We start from the raw sequence: 12042 nt of genomic DNA, 5'->3' as shown, positions 1-12042 counted from the left end.
TACTACTACTACTACTACTACTACTACTACTACTACTACTACTACTACTACTACTACTACTTCTACTACTACTACTACTACTACTATTACAACTACCACCATCACATCATCACTACCACTACTACTTCTACAACCACCACCACCGCCACATCATCATCACTACCACTAGTACTACTGCGACAACCCCCACCACATCACCATCAGTACTACTACTGCTACAACAACCACCATGGTACCACCACCACCACATAATCATCACTACCACTACTACTACTACTACAACCACCACCACCACCCCTCATCATCTCAACCACTGCTACAACCACCACCACCACCACATCATCACCACTACCACTATTGCTATGAAGAAAGATTAAAACATTTGGATCTCCCTAGTCTAAAGTTCAGAAGATTTTGTGGTGACACTTGATTCAAATTTGTAGATCAATACACATGATTGATAATATTGATTCATCACAATTCATAATTTTCCCTATTCATCTGTAAAGGCAAATATCATCAGCCGTCACTGCCATACGTAAGGACAAAAAGTGTTACTTTCAGGACAAAAAGTGTTACTTTCACTGTGCAAGATTTAATTCTGCACTGATACATTGATATATCTCTGTAAAATCCGGTTTTATGAACCCCCCATGACCTTCTGTCTGAGTGAAATAATAATGGGGTTTGTGTATGTGTGTGTTTGTGTGCGTGTTTGCCTGTTTTTCTGGGTGTTTTTTTGTGAGTGATGAAAGATCATGATCAGTGCAGCTGGGTCTGTCCTGGCATTCTTTAAAGATGTACTCCATCGTCTGCTTTGGGTGGCATCCACATGTACACAAGCTGGTCTCAGCCAGCCCCCTCTTTTTCATGCTTCCAGCTGTTCTCCCAAGTTTTGCCCATGCTCTGTTAGTGTTAACCATTCAATCCTGGGGAGCTCATTTCCATGGGGCAGTTCTTCTCTTGGATCTTCAATGGCTTCATTTGCATGATTGTCCCACTTCCTCCATGTGGCAAGTCTGTAGGCAGCTGCATGGCCAGGTTTGATGCTTTCTTTCCATTACAAGCCATGTGAATAACACCATACAATCTATGTACGAGGGCTCTTTCAGAAATAACCGAAAAATGCCCATTGCTCAGCAACCAGTGGAGATTTTTTAATTCTGTAAACGACATGATATTCCTTATTTCCTTACGGATATTCCCAGAAATTATGAAGTGCATCATTTTGCACAATGAATTTCTAGACGATTTTAAAGATGGCGGCCCACCTTGAAACTTGGTCAAAGGAGGAAATCAGAGCTGTCATACGTTTTTTGAACGCCAAAAGTCTGAATCCTACCGAAATTCATAAAGAACTTCAGAGTGTATATGGTGAGCATGTTATAAGCCGTACACAAGTCTATCACTGGTGTAATTTGTTTGAAGTCGGCCATTCCGACTTGACAGACAGGGAAGGGAGAGGGCGTTCGATAACTGCGACGTCAGAAGACAATGTGAAGCGAGTTGATGAGCTTATTCGTCAAGACAGGAGGTTGAAACTTCATGAAATCGCAAGCAGTCTTGAAATTTCGGAAACTTCTGCCCATAGAATTGTATTGGATGAACTTGGCTACAGAAAAGTCAGCGCAAGATGGGTTCCTAAGCAATTGACAGACAATCATAAAGAACAAAGATTGGACATCTGCAGGGAACTTTTGAGAAGAAGCAAGAGCTCACGCAGGGTTCACGGGCATACTGCCAACGCCGGCGGAGACTTTCTAGGGTACGATGTGACTTTTCTTGACAGCATAGTCACCGGTGATGAGACTTGGTTGCACCATTGCACCCCAGAAACAAAGCAAGATTCGATGACATGGAAACATCCATCCTCACCTGTCGCGAAGAAATTCAAAGTCATGCGGTCAGCAAAGAAAATAATGGGAACTGTTTTCTGGGACCGTCGTGGTGTTATTCTGTTCGAAACCTTACAACCTGGAGAAACAATCAATGCTGCAAGGTACTGCCAAACTCTTGACAAGCTTAGGGAGGCCATTCGCAGAAAGCGCCCAGGGCAGTTGACCAACGGGGTCATTTTGCAACACGACAACGCTACACCCCACACAGCACGTGTGACGCAAGGTTGGCTAGAGAAATATGGATGGGAGATTTTGCCACACCCACCACACAGTCCAGACCTCGCACCATCTGATTATCACCTCTTTGGGCCACTGAAACGTGAGCTGGCAGGAAAGCGCTTTGATGTCAATGAAGAGCTTGTTGACCATGTGCGGAAATTGGCTACAAAACCTTGACGGAAATTTCTTCCGAGAGGGTATCTATTCCATGGTGCGGCGTTGGCAGAAGTGTGTCGACAGACTTGGCTGTTACGTAGAGAAATGAAGGACGAGTCAAGGCATGAACACGTGCAAGAATTTTGTTGATAGCATAAAAAACGCGGATTTTACAGGCATTTTTCGGTTAATTATGAAAGAGCCCTCGTACATAGAATTGAAGAAAAAAAAAGAAGCAAAATTCGTCATATAATACCAAAGCACATTGCAGAACTTTTGATTAATTCCCTTGTTTTAGCCAAACTGAACTATTGTAACTCCCTCTGGGCGAATTTAGCTAAAGACAAAATGTGTAAAATTCAAGTTACTCAAAATAATGCAGCCAGATTCATTGTGCGAACTAAACACAAATACCCGTTGGCAACTCTCCTTCTCCGTGAGTTGCATTGGCTTCCTGTGGAGAAAAGAGTTGCCCATAAGATTTGTTCTTGAGCACTAACAGTTCCTCCTATATTAATGACCTTCTATACATCTATGTCCCCAATAGAAACGTGAGGTCAAGCAATGACCAATCAATCCTTGTCAATCAATCTCCCCCCCCCCCAATTTTTAGAACTCTCCCATGTGAGATACGCAGATCCGTTGACATCTTTCAAATCTCGTTTAAAGTTTTATCTCTTTATGTCATAAGTTGCTATAATATTATCATGTTTTGTTATTGTTAAATTGAATTCGTATCACTTTTCCATCAACTGTTGTCCTTAGAGCCTGTGACAATAGGGTGAAGCGCTATATAAATGCCATTTATTATTATTATTATTATCATTATTATTATTATTATTATTATTATTATTATATTATTATTATTATTATTATTATTATTATTATTATTATTATTATTATTACTTTTACTATTATTATTATTATTATTATTATTATTATTATTATTATTATTATTATTATTATTATTATTATTATTATTATTATTATTATTATTATTGTTATTGTTATTATTATTATTATTATTGTTATTATTATTATTATTATTATTATTATTATTATTATTATTATTATTATTATTATTATTATTATTAAAGGTGACTAACTGTTTTACTGTGATAATAGCAATGTGAATTGGTCTTCAATGAAGCCCAATGGCATTGTTGTCACTGCTCTCCTAGTAAAATAAAAAGTAAATTTCTATAGGGGATTGTTGTCAAATCGAACCCCGAGGAGATATGGTTAATCAGTTGTGAACGATTCAGGATATAATTTCATGTTTTTGTTGTTGTTAGTGGTTTTATACCTAAGCGTCATGTATAAATGACAAAGTGTATGATAAATCTCGTTTATCTGAGCTTTCTATTAAGACTCGTTCATTCATACATACATATGAGAAATACATTCATAGTTCATCTTCTTCCATGAATCGAGAATTAATTATGTTCAAGAAAATTCTGGATCTTATTAAATTGATTTGACAACCACATTCAAAACATTGCAAATAAAGCAAGTAAAACCCTTCGCTTTTTAAAAACAAAACTTAAAACAAGCAATCAATCCTCAAAATTTGCCGCTTACAAGGCTATGGTCAGACCACCACTGAGTATGCATGTTCTGTATGGGATCCACACACAATGGATGGCATTAAAACCCTTGAAAAAGTACAACAAAGAGCAATAAGATGGATCACAAACAATGATACATAGAAGAAATGTAGACAACAGTCACGGCTCATTAACAAATTAATATTACATGCAAATTTCAGCCTAAACGTTCGACCCGCTGACATAGCGCTCGCACAACACATTCACTGACATAAAATATTTCAGCCTCAAAAACATCTCACAGACAATCGAGTTTCTTCCCCACAACATCAAAGGAATGGAACAGCCTCTCAGAGGAAATTTTCTATACGCCTAACATGGAAGCCTTCAAAGACATCTTATCCCTCTACCTAATGTAGACTACAGAGCAGCATTAATCGTCAACATGATGGCACTGGCTGCCTTAACCCGAAGAAGAAGAAGAAAAATACTCAGGTTGTTTCTTTGGCGAATGTCGAAAAAGAACCAGTTCTTGGAACCGGTCCTTGCGGTTCTCATTTCCCAGGGACCATAGAACCGGCAGTCCTAAACATGCTTGGGACCGCTCCGCACTAATGATTAACAGGAAATTAAAAGAAACGAAAATCTCTCAAATTAATTCTTGACATTATTCACACAACAAAATAAACAAAAATGAAGGGAAAATAAGTTCACATGTTTGCATTTATTAATCAGATGTGTCAACAAACATGAGCTCGCTCTCACGGATTATATTCGGCAGCCATTTTAAGCCCGCGACTGCCGGGAGTCATATGACATCACTCTCCGTTGTCAAGCGGCGTAACTAACCCCATTCCTCTATTTCTGAAAATTGTTCATCACTTTCTCGCCGATATTCAATTCTCTATAGCATTCTCTATAGCCAATAGCATCCCGATGTCCGATCCTGTAGGTTAAAACACTAATTACAAAAAGAAGAAAATGGAAAAGCCTTGGATGGAAATAGTACTGTACTGTTATTAAAAATTCCAATGTCGTTCGAAACCCTTGTCTCTACTTTGACAGTCACCTAGACATGTGCGCACATATAACAAAGTGCTGTCAGGCAGTTCATAGCGCTCTCCAAATGATATGCAGAATACAAAATTTTATTGATGACGAAACATGCAAAACACTCATCCATGCCCTTGTTACCAGCCGCTTGGAATATTGTAACTCTCTGCTGTACGGCCTACCAAAAACATCACTGAACAGACTGCAGTTGATGCAAAACAAAGCTGCTCATATAGTTACAAGGACAAAGCCATATAATACCGGTCCTTAAGTCACTACACTGGCTTCCAATAGAGAAAAGAATAATATACTTCTTCTTCTTCTTCGTTCCCATCACGTCAAATGGTCAGTCCGGTCTGGTGAATGAAGCCCACAGTGGTCCTGAGGTCGTCCTCACTGCCGTACAGCTTCTTTGAGTATGGGGTCGGGTCAGGCCAGAAGTTCCTTCTCAGCTGGTTGTACCTTGGACATTCCATTAGGACATGATGTCCATTTTCATTTTCAAGTCCGCAGTCACATTGTCCAGAGGCACCTGTCATTCATGTTGTATTTTGGGTGCTTCTCTCTCCATCTCTGAGACTGGATAAATTTGGCCATTTTGTTAATTTCTCCTGTTGAGTACGTTGGGGAGGGTTGCTGCATGCGACTGCCTGCCTTTGCCAGTTGGTCAGCGATCTGATTTCCAAGTAATATACAAAAACGCATGTTTTGCTTACAATGGCTTTCACCATACATCACCTGAATACCTTGAATGCCTTTTGAGGGAATATAGACCAACTAGATCTCTGTGATCGGCTAGTTCTTCGCTAATGGAGAAAAACATCCCAAGAACGTCTTCAAAACGACATTTAAAAAACAATCTTTTTCATTCTGCTTATCGTGATTCTATGTGAACTTCGAACAAGATATGGGTGTGACTGTTGTGGTGATTTTGTAGTCGAATTAATTAACTTGTGTGACACCAAAAAAACTATTATAAAGAACCTCTGAGCACTATTTGTGGATACAGGCGCTATATCAAATAATAATATTAATAATAATAATACTATTTCTTGAGATTTTATATAGCGCAATATCCACTAAACGTGCTCAAAACGCTTTACAAGGGGTCCCTGACCAACAGCAACACGTAACATATAGAACGAGGCATGATGCCTGTTAGGTGATATTATAATTTTTTTTCGGACAGAGACAACGCTGTTAACGGCCAGGTACTCATTTTACACCCGATTACGTGAGAGAATGTGAGAAAAGAGCCTTTTTTAAGGACTCAACTATGCGCCGAGCACGAGGCTCGAACCCAGGACCTTCCGATCCAAAAGTGAGTGTCATACCATTAGACCACATAGCCAAAGCTTTTCCATTTTCAAATTTTGTTAGTATTTTTACGATTCCAAAGTTCAGTCAGCCCCCATCAATCACTCTTTACTTATCCTGTACATTCCAAAGGCTGAGATCCTCTCTATAGAATGGATCAAATTCATTAGTTACCCACCCTTGTGAACCAGAAACTGAAAATTGAATTTTAACTCAAAACCATGACATTCTTTGTAACACGATGATTACAGGTATTTTATGGAATTAAGAACACTCAAATTTTGTAAATCTCTTTATGTATTTAGACCTATTTAAAGTGGATTTTTGGTGTCTAGACATTCTGATGAGATGAGTGTTCCGTGTAGAATTAGAATGATTATTGCCGTAGTTGGATTAATGTCTCAATTATCTGATGACCTGTTAACTGTTTTTAAACGGGTATTGTATCAGTGGTGGTTGTTGTGGTGGTGTGTTGGTGATTGTTATTGTAATGGCGATGTAACAGCTCCTCTGTCTTAGAAATTTAGTCGTAATACAACACCGGAAATTTATTTGATTATAGACTTATTACCTAATCCAGATTTTATCAACAAGGGAGGGGGGGACAAAATAGATTATACCTTGGAGAAAAATAAGGGCAAGGAGGATGACAAAGAGAAGGAAGGGGAAGAATAGAAGGAGCAGAACAAGTAGGAGATTGATGAAGAGGATGAGGAAGAAGAAGGAGGAGGAGGTGGTGGTGGTGAAAGGGTAGGAGGAGAGGGAGTAGCAGGAGGAAGGAGAAGAATAAGAAGAAAGAGGAAAATGAGGAAGTGAAAGAGTAGCAGGAGAAGAAAGAGCAGCACCATTACGAGAATGAGGATAAAGACGAAGAGGACGAAAAAAGGGAGAGGGTAGAGAACAATAAGAACGAAGATAATGATGTAAGGAGGAGCAACAGCAGCAGCTGGAGGAGGATAAGGGGGAAAATTAGAAACTAAGAATGTGGAAAAGGGGGGAGAGAGAGGGACGAAGGGGAGAGAGAGAAAGAGATAAGGAAGGAGTAGAGAGAAACAGAGAAAAAAGTATGAGAGAGAGAGAGAGTGTGTGTGTATGTGTGTGTGTGTGTGTGTGTGTGTGTGTGTGTGTGTGTTGAAAGATAGCAAGCGAGAGATAAGATAAAGAGAGAGAGAGAGATGAGGAAGGAGTAGAAAAATTTTAAAAAGTATGTGTTTCGTGTTTAGAGACAGAGAGAGAGAATTTTCCTCCCACGATGCAAACCATTCACCCGCATGGTGAATGAAAGAATAATGTAGGATGTAATGCACACTCTGACAAAGCAGGCTTGTAGGTTTTGCTGTCAAGGCGAAAATGTTGCTTTCATGAACAGCAGCCTTCTTTTTTTTTTTTGCGCCTACCTCATGCTTATTTCATTACCATAGGCCTACAGTAAATCTTGCTTTACCGTCACTCTTTTGGGAACTGGAAAAGTTGGCAATATAGCAATTCATTTCATTATATACAGTTGGTAAGTTGACATCAAATGAGGTTGGAGATATTGATGGTTTGGTTTAATAAACTGGTACTGTAAGTATGAATAGACACTCTATATATTTATTCTTTTCTTTCCCAGATGTAATACTGTTAGACAAAATCTTTAATGTTTCGTACTCGTGGAATATTAGATTTGAAACAAATAATGCATGTTCTCTGGATTGTTTGATTGACCAAGAGTTGTGTTATCTAAGATTTCAATAATATGACCAGTAATGATTTTTTACTGATTTGTTTAATGATTCAATGACGATATTATTGATGGATACTTTGTATTTTTCAATTTAAAGGCATTTAAAGCCTTTAGCCATGTTATGTAGTGTTATGTTAAAAAAAAATTATTGTAATTATGGTAGGAATTGAAATGACCAAAGAAGTGACAGAGGAAAACAGAATATTATCACAGTATCTGAGAATCAAACTCTGGACCATTTCTCTGGTTGTGAGAAATGAGCTTGATGAGAACTGAGCTAACTGTATGGCTTGCTGGGGGAATAGGTTAAACATTGTGATGTGTATTGATATGGTGTAACAATAGAGAAATGGTGTAATTCTTCAAACGTTTACTTGCCAATATTATCAATACGATATGTTTAAACAAAAGGTGATCAATTTTTTTGTTTTGTTTGGTTTGTTACTCTTTTCAGCATGCCTTAAACCATGCAGCAGTGGGCCTGACAGTTTTGGCATGTGTCTGTTTACAAGTCATTTCTGGAATGCTGAGGCCAGGAGGCGATCACAAATTGCGGCCTTATTTTAACTGGGGGCATTGGGCCCTTGGTCATGTGACACATATCCTGTCAGGTAGGTGTGACGCAAAACCATACAACACAGTACAAAAGATGTGATTTTGAAGAATAATCTTACCTTTAAAACCAAATGATGATGATGTTGATGACCTTTCATATGTTCTAAAGCTGTTCACAGCATGATCCAGATCTAAAAGTTTTAAAATAATTCGTAATATTATATGAAAGTAGATAAATCAAACTTTTTGTTTTCAAATTCTTCTTTAAATGAAAATAATCATTTTTTTATATTGAAAATGACTTACAATCTCCGTTATTATTTTTACAGCTGCAACCATGTTCCTAGCTTACGATATTAAATACATCAACTCAGACATGAAACAATTGGGCTTTATTGTTCTTCCTGTGTGGGTCGCTGTTGATGTTGTTTGGAATATTGTCTTTGAATTCATTAGTCATAGGAGAAAATATTCTGGTGAGTTCAATCTAATATTTGAGGTATGCAAAACTTTAGCCTTAATCTTTTTGTTTAGGATTAAATCATAACTGAATAGACCTTTTTTCAATCAAAATCAAATTTTAGGAAGGCCTTCCGTTAACTCCTCATGCCAAGGGAAACAGCCCAAGTGTTTCTTTAATTAACCCTAAGAAAAAATAAAACAGTACCTTTAACTAACCCTAATAGGGAAAACAAACACCCTTGGACCTTTACTCAGACCTATATCTAACCCTAATAGAAATAAAATCCCCCTACCTCGAGCTTACCCTAAACTAATAGAAAAAAACAAAACAACCTAGGACTTAACTATCAATACTTTCAATACTTCAATGACAAAATGGCGGTGGAGAACCAAAACAATTGTCATGTTAAGAAATTTTAAAGTTTCACTAATCTATCAAGGTTTGTTCTAGAGTTTTAAAGTACTATTATATATTGACAATTTGAATAAATAAAGGCCTGACAAAAGATCCACGGTGAAAATACCAATTGAAAGAGATGCCACCCCGAGAAGCTTACAGAATTTCCCCCAAATTAAAAAAAAATGCTCATAAAAACTTTTTTAAAAAGTATGAACAGATTATAGGCTAATGAAAAGACAAATAAAGCCAGAAGATGGCTTTTTAAAAATCTTCTGGCTGATCTTGGTCAGTATTGGTGAGTTGTTTTTTTGAAAAGATGAAAGTATTTATTATTTAAATGCAACGGTTAATGGGAAGCTGGATAGATATGTATCCGTTTCTATGATTTAAGGGTGATGCCCTTCGACAAAGAGAAGCTTTGTACGAAATATTTTTTTGATATATGCTCTTACTGTTTACAAGAAAAATTTTCAGGCTTTTTAAAAAAATTGGCAAAGGGCTTCACTGATGAAGAATTTTTGTCTATTTTCTTATCTTTTTTTTCCAGACTCTGTTAATTTGGAAATGGAGGAAGACAACCAGTTCAAAATATCTGGTCAAGATGAAGGTGCAAGTGGCTTGAGTGATGTCATTCTTCTTTGTTTATACATTTTCTCCCTTATTGCGTTGTGTGTGGCTGCCCTTGTTGCCTTCTTACTCTATTAACCCATCACAGTCACAGTTTGATACAACTATAATTTGTCTTGTTTCCAAACCAGTTTCATCAAGAGAACAGTAACAGCTTTATAACTCTGGCCTTGATGACCGTCTCCATTTAATCTTGAGTTGTTGAATCCTGAGCTGAATCAATTTTACGTTATTTATGGTGGAAACGGTGGGATATCATGGGTTAAAGTAAATTTTTCTATATCGATTGGCGATATTATATCAACTTCTGCTATTCCTCTTAGCTATGCAGAGATGAACTTTTTTCATTCTTCTGTGATTTTACATTATTGAAGACATAAATAATTCATAATTTTCAACCTAAATATCGTCGTTTATGCAGCCTTACTGTACCTCACTTGTTTCAAATGGATTTCTGTTGCTAATGTGAGGTCTGGTCAAAAGTTAATATCACAGCTACATGATTTTTTATAATTCTAAAATGATTGCGTAAATTGCTTATTAATAATTAAGGAGGATTCACTTACAAACTTTGAAAAAAATTTTTTTTGAAAACGAAATACCAATTTAAAAATTTAAAAAAAAGTGATGAGGAGAATAAGATAAAATGGACAATGGGACTAGAAAGAAAAAGCCAATTTTTTTTTTGCCATTCCGTCCATTACTATTACCCGTTTTGAAGTAACAGACAAGTGTTTAGCTTTTTGTGTCATCTATCTTTTTACAAATGGAGTGGAAAATGAAATGTGAAAAAATATGCTGAATGTATGTTTAGATTACACTCCTCTACCTGAAGCTCATTTCATGGACAGTTTGGAAAGATAAGAAAATTCTTGTTGACAAATCTGCTCTTAAAATATTGTTTGGAGTTTGTTATTGAAAAATATGCATTTAGACCTGTAAATTCTCAGTCAATTAACTGAAATCAGTCAATTCGTCAAATTCAAATATTTTAAAAAAGGAAAGAAAGAAATGAAGAAAGAAAGAATTCATGAATCGTAGTCGAATGACCGTTAAGTAATTAGGAATGTTCCACAACGCTACGCATAGCTCATGGGCCGTTTATATTGCCAAGGCTAAGCGACACTTTTTAGAATTGCTGTGTCTGAACAAATCCCAGTGTATTTTCACACAGCCTTCGTGAAATTATTTTTTCACTTTCCAAACCTGTCGTGATCCCAATGGTAGCAAATTTTAACTGAGCTGCTGAGAGATAAATTTCACTGTTTCGTCTAAGCCAAAATTGACCACATTTACCTGGAGGGAAGTATTTGTATGAAAAAAGTAAAATGCGAAGGCCAGAAGTGCATTATGTAGACACCTTCAAATCGAAATTTAGGGATTGCTTTAGTAATCTTGATTGCCTCACATGGTGTTCGAATTTTTAACGCACAACTGTGATTTAAATTAAATACTATCTTTTAAATATACACACACAAGTTCGGACTAAAGGCCAGAGGTATGGCCTATCTCAATTTATCAAATTAATATATAAAGTGTTGCTATTGGTTCTTGGTTGTATATTTTTACATTTTTGTGCATTTGCATATATTATATATGTATACATTGTCACCATATATTCTCAACTTTGTGTTTATACATTTTCATGCATGCCGCGTCTGTAAAAGAATTTCCATTTTTTTGGATGAAAAAAGTATATATTATTATTATTATTATTATTATTATTATTATTATTATTATTACTATTATTATTATTATTATTATTATTATTATTATTATTATTATTATTATTATTATTATTAATATTAATATTATTATTATTATTATTATTATTATTATTATTATTGTTATTATTATTATTATTGTAAACAAATTGGTTGAGCGGGTGGTTGGATGGGAGCATCACCCTTGAATCATATACCTATGATGTTCGCATGGGTGTACGATCCGATAGTGATGTCGTTTCTTCTTCTCGTTACTAGCCTATCCTGCTTCTTTGGTTTGTGATTGTATTTTTGACAGGGGATTTTTTTTTCTGTAAATCTTCTGCCTGTTTGTTCTTGGTTATTTATAGTTTAGCTT

The 12042-nt window shown here is 36.5% G+C and overlaps 1 protein-coding gene across 4 annotated transcripts in view; it reads left to right on the top strand.

Moving 5' to 3' along the window:
- Nucleotides 1–10972, top strand: part of LOC144965524 (putative ferric-chelate reductase 1 homolog) — a 93231-nt gene extending 82259 nt beyond the window's left edge. For all 4 annotated transcript variants that reach the window (XM_078900934.1, XM_078900933.1, XM_078900935.1 and 1 more), the window contains exons 13-15: nt 8371–8527; nt 8801–8947; nt 9881–10972. The gene's annotated coding sequence lies outside the window, so the exon portion shown is untranslated. The remainder of the gene's footprint in view (nt 1–8370; nt 8528–8800; nt 8948–9880) is intronic.
- Nucleotides 10973–12042: the final 1070 nt, after the last annotated feature.

This window comes from Berghia stephanieae, chromosome 2 (genome assembly GCF_034508935.2).
Source record: "Berghia stephanieae isolate SIO BIC M18660-M18661 chromosome 2, UCSD_Bste_1.3, whole genome shotgun sequence".
NCBI classification, from domain to species: domain Eukaryota; kingdom Metazoa; phylum Mollusca; class Gastropoda; order Nudibranchia; family Aeolidiidae; genus Berghia; species Berghia stephanieae.
This window is presented reverse-complemented; position numbering and strand designations above follow the sequence as displayed.